The sequence below is a fragment of the Zingiber officinale genome, chromosome 5A, assembly GCF_018446385.1.
Source record: "Zingiber officinale cultivar Zhangliang chromosome 5A, Zo_v1.1, whole genome shotgun sequence".
NCBI classification, from domain to species: Eukaryota; Viridiplantae; Streptophyta; class Magnoliopsida; order Zingiberales; family Zingiberaceae; genus Zingiber; species Zingiber officinale.
The window spans coordinates 12502506-12513237 of record NC_055994.1 but is presented as its reverse complement, the minus strand read 5'-3'; positions in this window follow the sequence as shown (position 1 = coordinate 12513237).

The following is a 10732-nucleotide window of genomic DNA, read 5'->3' as shown; positions in this document are numbered from 1 at the left end:
AAAACTATTTTTCCATGATAAAGTATGCCCTAAATAATGTCTACACGAAATTTCATGATTTTTGGATTTTTGTAGAATTTTCTAGGGGTTTTTGAAGTTGGCTGAAATTGAAATTCAGCAACTATCAGAGCTCCGATCGATCCATGGATCGATTGGAGTACCTGAATCGATCAGTGGATCGATTCAGAAGGAAATTCTCGCGAGCAAAAGCTCGCTGGATCGATCATCCGATCGATCTACACATCTTGAATCGATCAGTGGATCGATTCAGCTAGGTTCAATCGATTAGAACCCAACTCCAATCGATCCAGGATGCTGATTTTGGCTGAGAAAGCCTGATTTCAGCATTTTGAACCTTGTTTAGTCAATGTAACCATTCTAAACCCCTCAAAATACATTTGTATACATAAAAAAAAAAGGGTGTTTTCATGTTGAAAACAAGGATGGATTGGTTAAGGAAGACTAAATTGAAGTTTAGGTCGAGGTTTGTTTCAAATTTTGAACATTTGAACCTCAAAACTTCTAAATTTGGGTTTCCTAAAGGTTTAGGGATTTCAAGTCATTGTTGGTGCAATGACAGAAGTTACCACCATGTTTTTAGGGGGAGGGACTCTTTAAAGACATGAAAAATTATTTTTCATGAACCTTAGAGGGTGATTAACCTTCTTTAGAGAAAATGCTCATGAATGAGCATTTGAACTTGAAATGGGGAGTGGATATCCTCATTATTTCAAGTGGTTTTTCAAGTGGTTGAACAATGCTCAAGGTTGGGCATCTGTCTACATTGAGGGAGAATGTAGGGAAAATGAAGGGTATGGGACCTTCATTATGATGTTGATCACAACCTTGAGAAACTCTTCAGGGGGAGAGTTTCAAAAGGGATAAAGGTTCAACGAGTGAAGTTGTAACCAATGATGAGTATCTCTTCAGGGGGAGAGATAGTGTTTGTTTGATGTGTGCATATAGGGGGAGAATGTGTGGTTTAAGTTAGGCCTTCATTACCTATGGGGGAGGTCATAGGGGGAGAATGAAGGGAACCAACATTCATACTTTGGCATGAAGAGAGTTAAGGCTATGGGATTAGTTTAACTCAGAGTGGTCCTAACTTAAAGGTATTGTCAAACATCAAAAAGGGAGAGATTGTTGGTGCAAGTTCCTTTAGGTCAAGGTTGACTGAGTTGACCAAGCTTGAGTCTTAGTCATAGTTTCGATGTTTGACAATACATGTAGACACATGGACAATGCAAGTGCAGTTGTTCATGTGGGGAGATTCTGATCAGGGACTGATCAGTGTGGATGAAGAAGAGTCAAGTAGGTCAAGAGTGACCGGATACCTGACTGGGAAGTCCTAACTGGAAGGTTAGGCAGATGGAAAGTCCTAAATCCTAGTGAGTGAAGGTAGGTGAAAGTCCTAGTGAGTGAAGCTAGGCAGATGGAAAATCCTAGTGAGTGAAGCTAGGTGAAAGTCCTGGTGAGTGAAGCCAGGCAAGGGAAAATCCAGATAGATCAAGGATGATTGGACATCTGGTGTTGGGAAGTCCAAGTAGGTCAAAGGATTGACGGATACTTGGCACGAGGAAATTCAGATGGGTCAAGGTTGACCAGATATCTGGTGGAAGTCCAAGTAGGTCAAGGGAGTGACCGGATACTTGGCACGAAGAGAAAAGTCCAAGTGGGTCAAAGGGATTGACCGGACACTTGGTGGGGAGTCCTGGCAGGTCAAGGGAGTGACCAGATGCCAAGCATGATGTACCAACAGGTCAAGGTTGACCGGATGTTGGTTTGAGAGACTTGGGACTTGGTTTTGGGCAAAAACCAAGAGCTGGATCGATCAGTGGATCGATCCAGGAGCTGGATCGATCCAGGCTTTTCCCAGCGAATAGAAAGCCTCTGGATCGATCAGTGGATCGATCCAGGCTTTTCCCAGGGCACAGAAAGCCTCTGGATCGATCAGTGGATCGATCCAGAGGTCCCAATCGATCAGTGGATCGATTAGGACGCTGCTGCTTTGAGCGATAAGCGCTGGATCGATCCGTGGATCGATCCAGGCATTTTTCCAGAGCATAGAGGCGCTCTGGATCGATTCGTGGATCGATCCAAAGTCTCCCCGATCGATTGGGATTTTCGAATCGATCGGGATCCGACCGTTGCGTCGTATTTGAGCTGCAGGCGGGCGTCTCCTTCGGTAGCTCTCCACTGTTTCATCTCAGATCTCTCGCCAGCTCCTCCATAGTGCTCTCAAAGCTCAGATCGCCAGTTCTTGAAGGAACTTGGAGGTTTTCCATGTCAAGAGGCGGATCAAGGACAAGAAGAGAAGCTAGGGTTAGGGTTTCTGTACTCATTGTAAGCTTTGCACTTGTATTTTATTTCCCTTTCCTTTCTTCTTGTATTGAGAGTTTTGTAGGGCTTCTCCGCCCTTGGTAGTTACCGAAAAGGAGGGTTTTATTAGTGGAGGGTGCGTGAGTAGGTGTGGATCCTTTGACTAGTCACCTCTTGTGAGGTGGATACCAAGTAAACCAACCTTGTTAGCGTTGTGTGGTTTGTTTCTTGTATTTCCGCTGCACATCTTTGAAGAAACAAGCAACGAAGAGCACCTAGCACGCGACGAGCTATTCACCCCCCCCCCCCCTCTAGCTACTTTTCGGTCCCAACAAGGTGGATAGATCTGGAGGACTTGATCCCTGGGTAGACGAATACTGAGTCCTAGTTGTAGGCTAGGTAAGGGAAATCTCGGTATGTCATGGAAGCTAGGTGGATAGGTCTGGAGAACTTGATCCCTGGGTAGCCGAATACTGAGTCTTGGTGAGTGAAGTCAAGTGGAGAAAATCCTAGTGGTGGTAAATTTAGATCCTGGTGAGTGAAGCCAGGTTGAGAAAACCCTAGGGGGTGGTAACCTTAGGTAACGAGAAATCTTGAAGGAGTGAGCTCCAAGCAAGGTTGTTCGGATGGTTTCCGGTCGACCGCGCACGGTAGACCGGACCAGCAGATCTTGATAAATCTAGGTTTAGGTTTACACATTATTTTCTGTATTACTATTATTGTTGTTGGCTAATGCAGTATTGTAGAAAAAGTCTTAGTGGATCAGGCGATCAGACACTGAGCAGGCAAAAGTCCAAACATGTCTGGAGGAGCATGTTTGGCAGGTAAGTTGAGGTAAACAACTGGAGGAGCGATAGTGAGGTCGAGTTCCCAAAGAGAACAACCTAAGGTCGCTGATCCAACTGAAGAAACCGGGAAGGTGTCCAAGTTGAGATCAAGATAGTCCTACTGTCTTTATATTACTCATGCATTATATATTACTGTTCTAACCTTTGTGTTGCAGGGATATTTTGCTTAACTCTGTGTTGCAGGTATAGCCAGATCGGTCGACCGAACAGAGGGATTGGTCGACCGAACCAAGTTGACTCAGCACAGATCAGTTATTTCAGCAACGATCAGAAGCAAAAGGAAGTTAAGCTGATCGGTCGACCGAATCCATGGATCGGTCGACCGAACCATCAATATTAAAGGCGCAGTAAATGCAGATCACGGCAAATCTTGACGAACAGGGAAGGAGCCTGTTCGGTCGACCGAACAGAGGGATTGGTCGATCGAACCATTGAAGTCCAGTTAATGCCAGAGATTCGAGCCAACGTCAGACTCCAGCTGGAGGGGGTCGAAGCTGGTTCGGTCGATCGAACAGAGGGATCGGTCGACCGAACCTCCAGTACTCTTATAAATTGTGGCTCGAAGTCAGAGGTAGCTTAATAACTCTTCTGATCATCTCAAAAGTTCTTCTTCACGTACGGATTGTGATACACATCTTCAACAGCTCGGCAAGTCACTCTGTCTGGAAGTACTGACCAAGCTACATTCTACGCATACTATTGTCGGTATACTTATTTTATATTGCATTTAATTGTAAATAAGATAGTAGGCTTGTTACTATCTTATTCCATTGTACTTGTATGATCTGCTTCTTTCCGAGGACTTCGGAGAGAAGAGTTTTAGTGCTTTGCCCATCGGTGCGGTCAAGGACCGCAGGCCTTCGAGTAGGAGTCGAGCTAGGCTCCGAACGAAGTAAATACATTATTTTTTTTCTTATTTCCGCTGCACGACTTTGGTTTCAAAATACGAAAATAATAGTTTTAAAAAGCGCGATATTCACCCCCCTCCCTTTATCGCTTCAAACGATCTATCAAAAGGCTGGTCATCTGAGTCTGAATCTTCTAAGGGGGTTTGGGACCGACGAGTAGGGAGTGAAGAGGTGCTCTGGTCAACAGGATTAGCAGCAAAGCGCATGTGGGGGGCTGATCGGGGAACTGAGTGAGAGGTTGATCGAGGAGCAGTTGTTGCTGTTGACCCCGAGCGGGGAGGAGCCGAGTGGGGAAGGCTCCTTCTGGCCAGTATGAGGTGGCCTCTACGGTTTATTTCCTGATCGCTTAAAGGGAGGGGCTGGATTTCAAATGCACGGTTTAGGGTGTTGGTTGCGTAGTTAAAATCATAGTTAGAGTGTTACGGCAAAATACGGCAAAATTAAGATAAGTGGAGTTGAGGTAAGATAGAACTTACCTAGAGAGTGGGGCAGTTCAGAAGGGATATGGCTCATCTTGAATAGGAATAATACGTCCTCCGCCAGCAATCTAAGCAAATCCAGCCGCCAACCCGCTAGCTGCACCGAAGCCCCCATAAAGAGGGGATTTGTTTGAAAATCTCCCAAATGAGGTGCTGCAGAAAGGGTTGATTGCCACTGAGTCAGCCATTCTACGACAGAGGGAAATCTTAGGAAGCAATACTTATCTTTCCACTCAGCATCAGAGGAAGGAAGGAAGGTAAATAATGTAGTGCGAAGACGGGCTTGGAGGTAGAACAGACCCTCACTATGTCGGCCGGGGGGTGAAAAAGTAGTGAAACAAGCGTGGGGACCAGGATATGTTACATACTTCATAAAGCACCACAAACCCACACAAGATCCTTAAAGAGTTGGGAGTTAGTTGACCTAGAGGGATTCCAAAGTAGTAGCTTACAACGAAAAACAGAGGGTGAACCGGAAATTGAAGGTCGACAACAAACTACTCTATGAAGAAAGTAGTATACCCTGTTGGAGGGGAGGATGCACGGTGAATCTCAGAAGGTATAAGATGTGTATGCCCCTTGAAATCTCGTATGAGTAACGGAGGTCATCCAAGTCTACTCCAGAGAAAGTGGAAACTCTCAGACCATAAACGGGGGCTGGGGAATTCATGGGAAAGACAAGAATAAGACGCGAGGAAGCACGAGCAATAAAGAGTGAGAACAAGAAGAAGATGACAGCTAGGGGTGATAAAAGGTTCAGGGGAATGGCTAAGGGGATATATTTATAGACGCCACTCCAAGTGGCATTATTGTCAGCGGTCATTCAATGGTCCAAAACAAGAGTAGCTCGCGTCATTAAAGCAAGTGAGGTCGTTGGATCGTCATAAAAAGCAAAGCCAAGATAAAGTGTCAAAAAAAGCAGCGGGGGGAATACGAGGAGAAGAAAGAATAATGGTGACCTCGGGAATAGATCCCGCTACAGTAATTGCTCTCGTGGACCTGCAAAAAGTAAGGTAAAAGGATAAGCAATGGAAAGTAAGAACTCATAAATCCCGATCGATGATCTCGGTCAGGACTTTGGTGAAGTTCAAACTAAGGTTTGGTCGGTAAGTAGGCTAGCCTCACTTAGCGATTTAGCGAGCAAATGGAAGTGGTAGGGGTGCATAGTGAGAGAGAAGGCGCATACTTGCTAAATCTTTTGAGCGCACTCAGATAGTAATAAACACAAATACTAAGAATGCGATAACAAGTGGATGTTTAAGGGGAAAATGCTTATACCCCAGTCTAATGCATTGAACAGCTATGGAAATAAGCACAGACTAGTCATCATCATCAAAAGTGGGAAAGGCTTCATCAAGTAGCTCTTCTAGGAGGCGGGTCCTATTCAAGAAATTCTCTGGCACAACTAATCGGAGGAGACCTTGCTCATACAGCTGACGCACTGCACCCACACCATCGTGGCAGATCATCTCATCAATCAGATTGCCTGTTTTCTCTCGAAAAGAAAGAGATTTGACATAGGCAATTTTGTATGCTTTCAAGTGATCAGCTTCGCCCACTCGATACTCTGCTAGCTCGTCCTTGGCCTTATCCATGTCAACCCGTGCCAGCGACATGTCTTGTTTGCTGGTGGAAGCTTCTTCCCTAGCCTGGAGCAGGTGCGATTCTAGTGACTTGATGGTAGCCTGCCCGACTTCCCATTGACTTTTAAGGGATGCCTCTTGATCACTGCTAGCGGTTAAGTTGGCCTTAGTGGTCATCAGGTCTTTCTTCAAGGTGGTGTAGGACTCTTGTAGGGCCTTTAGTTGTTTAAAAAGAGTAACCACCTTTGATTCTTTTTTGTCTAGGTCGGCTAGGATCTAGATGCGACATTGTCCCTCCGATTTCAGTTGGGATTTAGTAGTCTTTAAAGCACTCTCCAGAGTCTTTATTTTCTCTGACAATGCATGAGCCAAGCTCCTAGCAGATTTAGTAGACTCCTCGATAGCATGGAGGTAGGATTGCACAGGGCCGTCCGGGGCCACTGGGTCTAGCATTTGTCGTGGGGTTATAGGTAGCTCTAGTTCCCGTATGCGATCCTTCAGTGACTCATTCTCTCGTTGCAAGCCAGCCACTACATGGGCAAGACTTAGGCCCACAAAATAGGCCTGCCTAGAATAAGGATGAGTCAGAATTTGTTACAGGCTTCCTAGTAGGCAAAATAAGAACTCACTGATAATATGCGCTGAGAAAACAAATCTGTTCCCTCCAGCAGTGAGCCTTCCCAAAATTTCTCATTGGCCGATTGCCAAGAGGTAGCCAACGCACCGTGTAGTTGAACCTGGCCCCAGAGTGAGGGGGTGCTACCTGAAGGCAGGGAGTTTAACCCAGCTATGGAAGGTAGGTGAAAGGAGGAGGAAATGGCATATTTGCTCTTGGAACGCTCCTTAGTACGAGAGGGAGCAAAAGTGGTAGTAGCGGGGATCAGGATAGTAGGGGTTGAAGAACTCCTGGGTTGGTCATCAACCTGAGGGCTAGTCGGCCTAGGAGAGGCCATTGGGATGGTATTAGAAGCAGCGACCTCTTGGGTAAAGGGAGAAGATGTACGAACAGGAGTTTTGGTTCGGGCCTTTGTAGGGGCTCGTCTAGTAGGAGATAAGGAGGGGGATGCTTGTACTGATGTGATCACACGCTTTCTCTTGCGCTAAAGACGAAGACGCTTGTCCGGGGGAGGAGAAGGGGCTGGTTCATCCTCGATCAGCAACTCCACCAATAAATAACCAACTTCAGAGAGCTCCGGTTATGCAGAGGGAGGAGCTGAGGTCCCTGCTGGTTCAAGGATGGTCGTTCCAGAAGAAGACCTGGCTGGTCCAGAAATAGGAGCCATTGAAGAGGCTGCCAAACCTGTGGTAATCTCTTTGCCCACATTCTTCAAAACAGTGTTGGGCAGTTTGGAGGAGTCAACAGAATATGCTCGAAACATGGTGCCTTATGCAAAACAAGACAAAGATACCTCAGTTAGTGAAGATAGGGAATATGCTCGAAATATGCTCGAAATATACTCTATCCAGTTTTTTGGAAGCTGCGAGACAATCTGGCTGATGCTGGTGTTCTCGTAGCTCGGGAGTAAGGGGAAGGGAATAACGCCACTGTGTGGGCGAAAGTACGGGTTCGGGGAACTGAACAAAAAAGAAATGAGACTTCCAACCCTTATTGGAAGAGGGCATTCCATCAAAAAACTTATACCCGACCCAAGATTGTACTATAAACACACCAAGTTCGGCTCGTTTAAAGGAGTAAAAGTGAAGAAAGAGTCTCGGGGTCAAAGGAATTCTGTATAAATGGCAAAGGATTACCATTCCACACATAGCATGGAAAACGTTGGGAGCAAATTGCGAAAGAGAAATACGCTAATATTGGCTTAGGGATGAAAAGAAAGGGTGAATGGGGAACCGGAGACCACCGAGAAGCTGGTCCTTAAAGAAAGTCAAGAATCCTGCTGGGGGAGAAGATGAATGTTCATGGGGTTTTAAAGGTAGAAGTTTGTAATTAGAGGGTAGGTGCAAGCTATGTTGGATGGCCTTAAGATCACTTCTATCCAAGTCGGAGATGAAAATGAATACCAGGGCCTCTCCATCTCTTCAGCCATAAGTGAAATTGAAAAGGAAGGGGAAAGATCGAGAAGCACTTACAGAAGGCAGGCACAAGAGAGAAGGAGCACCGACAAGAACAAAAAAAGGTAGTAAAGGGTCAGAGGCAGGTAAGGCAGTAAGAAGGCGACGGCGGACAACCTTTAGGGTTTATAAAGCAAAGCCCTTAGGAAGCATCGAAAGTGGGGTATGATAACTCAAGTGTTAAAATGTAGGATCGCCGTCAGATCAAAAGGCGAAAATTATCTAGGGTCGTATGCAAAAAAGCGCTTATCAATCACAATAATGGGAAAGGTTCGTGGGACACGTGTCACTCCTCGATGAAAGGTATTAATGATGGACGTGACAAGAAAATCATAGAGGGAGATTTGTGTACGACAGCACTTCGACGCAGGAAGACCATACGTCGGGTGACGAGACGGCCATGCGATTACCTTGGGAAAGGGAAAGGAAGACCATATGTCAGTTACCGAGACGGTCATGCGGTTACCTCAGGAAAAGAGAAGGAAGAATAAAGAAAGCACTGATTTGAATTGGGCACCCTCATTTTGTTTTTCTGCATCGAAAGCAGAGTGAGATTTAAATATGGCTGATTTAATTAAAGCTTACGAAAAGCATTTTGAGATTGCAGGGGACATCGCAATTAAGCACAGTGGGCTTGATCTTTGATGCAACATCAAAGTAGGAGTTCCTGGACTAATTCCTGGGCCAGCCTTCAGACACTAATCAAATCTCCAGACCAGTTCCGAGGGGGGTTTCTGAATGACCTCTCAGTTGGGATTCCAGACTCTCGCCCAGTGCAAGTTATAAGTGAGCATGGTCTCACGCCTCCAGACTCTCGTCCCAATGTGAGTTATAAGTGAGCCTGTTCTCACGCCCAACGACCTCTCGGTCGGGATTCCAGACTCTCGCCCCAGTGCGACTTATAAGTAAGCATGCTCTCACGTCTCCAGACCCTCGTCCTAGTGCGAGTTATAAGTGAGTCTGCTCTCACGCCCAACGACCTCTCGATCGGGATTCCAGACTTTCGCCCAGTGCGAATTATAAGTGAGAATACTCTTACACCTCCAGACTCTCGCCCCAATGCGAGTTATAAGTGAGCCTGCTCTCATGTCCAACGACCTCTCGGTCGGGATTCCAGACTCTCGACCCAGTGCGAGTTATAAGTGAGCATGCTCTCATGCCTCCAGACTCTCGCCCTAGTGTGAGTTATAAGTGAACTTGCTCTCACGCCCAACGACCTCTCGGTCAGGATTCCAGACTCTCACCCCAGTGCGAGTTATAAGTGAGCATGATCTCACGCCTCCAGACTCTTGCCCCAGTGCGAGTTATAAGTGAGTCTACCCTCACGCCCAACGACCTCTCAGTCGAGATTCCAGACTCTCGCCCTAGTACGAGTTATAAGTGAGCTTGCTCTAATGACCCTCGACATCTCGGTCTTGATTCCAGACGCTCACCTCGGTGCAAGTTTTAATGATTCAAAAGGTCATACTAAAGAAGAAATAACACGGAAGGGAGGAAAACACAAGAGAAAAAGCATGAATAAAGGCTCACAGTATAGCCTGATTAGCATTCATTTGATAAAGTTCAGAAAACATTCTTCGAAATACACACTATCATATTAGGAGTGCCAGTCTTGCCAAATTCCCTTTCAGATGGCAGGATCGGGTGGGCACTGATGGCTGGAGTTATTTGCCCGGCCTGCTTGCTCCAACTGAGCTCGTACTTGAATCAGTTCCGTCTTGATATGTTGAATGGAGCGACGTTGTTGGGCGATAGTCTAGTCTTTTATTCGATTTTCTTCTTGAATAAAAGTAAGAGAATCCTCATGTTTTATCTTCATATATGTGTTAAAGTGGGTCTGGCTCTCCAAATCTGCATAAGCCTTATACTTCAAAGCCGATTCAGCCTGGGTCCGGGACTTAGCAGCCAACCAGAGTTCCTCTATCTCTCGAAGAAGGGAAGACTGAAGGTCCCTACTCTGAGTCATCTCCAATAAGGCTCATCTTTCTATGCAAGTAATTGAGTAAGATGGATAAGTTGGTAATGTAAAGATGATATTTCGTCAGATCCCATTATAGGTTTTATGGCGTGAAGGAGCACAAGGAAAGCATAAGGGTAGGAGGGGGTTAGCTCTTCTTAAAGAGATGAAAATAAAGCATTTTCCTTGGGGCGTGCAACTTGTTGGACCCCGTGGTAGTTTTGATGTGATCAACCAAGTTAGTTAGGTCCTGCTGTGTTTGATCCCTGTGTCTGAGTGTGCAGGAGCTTAGGAACACAGGAAGTCGAGCGGAAGACGCAGCTAGCGAGAAGGACAGCACGGGAGGGGAGCCGACGGGCTCGGTGCGTCCGAAGGACGAGAGAGCTGCGGAAGAGTACTCCGGTGGGCGTGAAGAGCGTGTGCGGCGTTCGAGGGACGTTAAGCCGGGACGGAAGGCTGCTCGAGGAGAAGGCCGGGAATTGGGTTCGGGTGAGCCCTATTCCGGTTGGCCGCAATCACCCAAAAGAACGGAGCGTCGGAAGCTGAAGAAACCAGGCTGAAAAGTAGG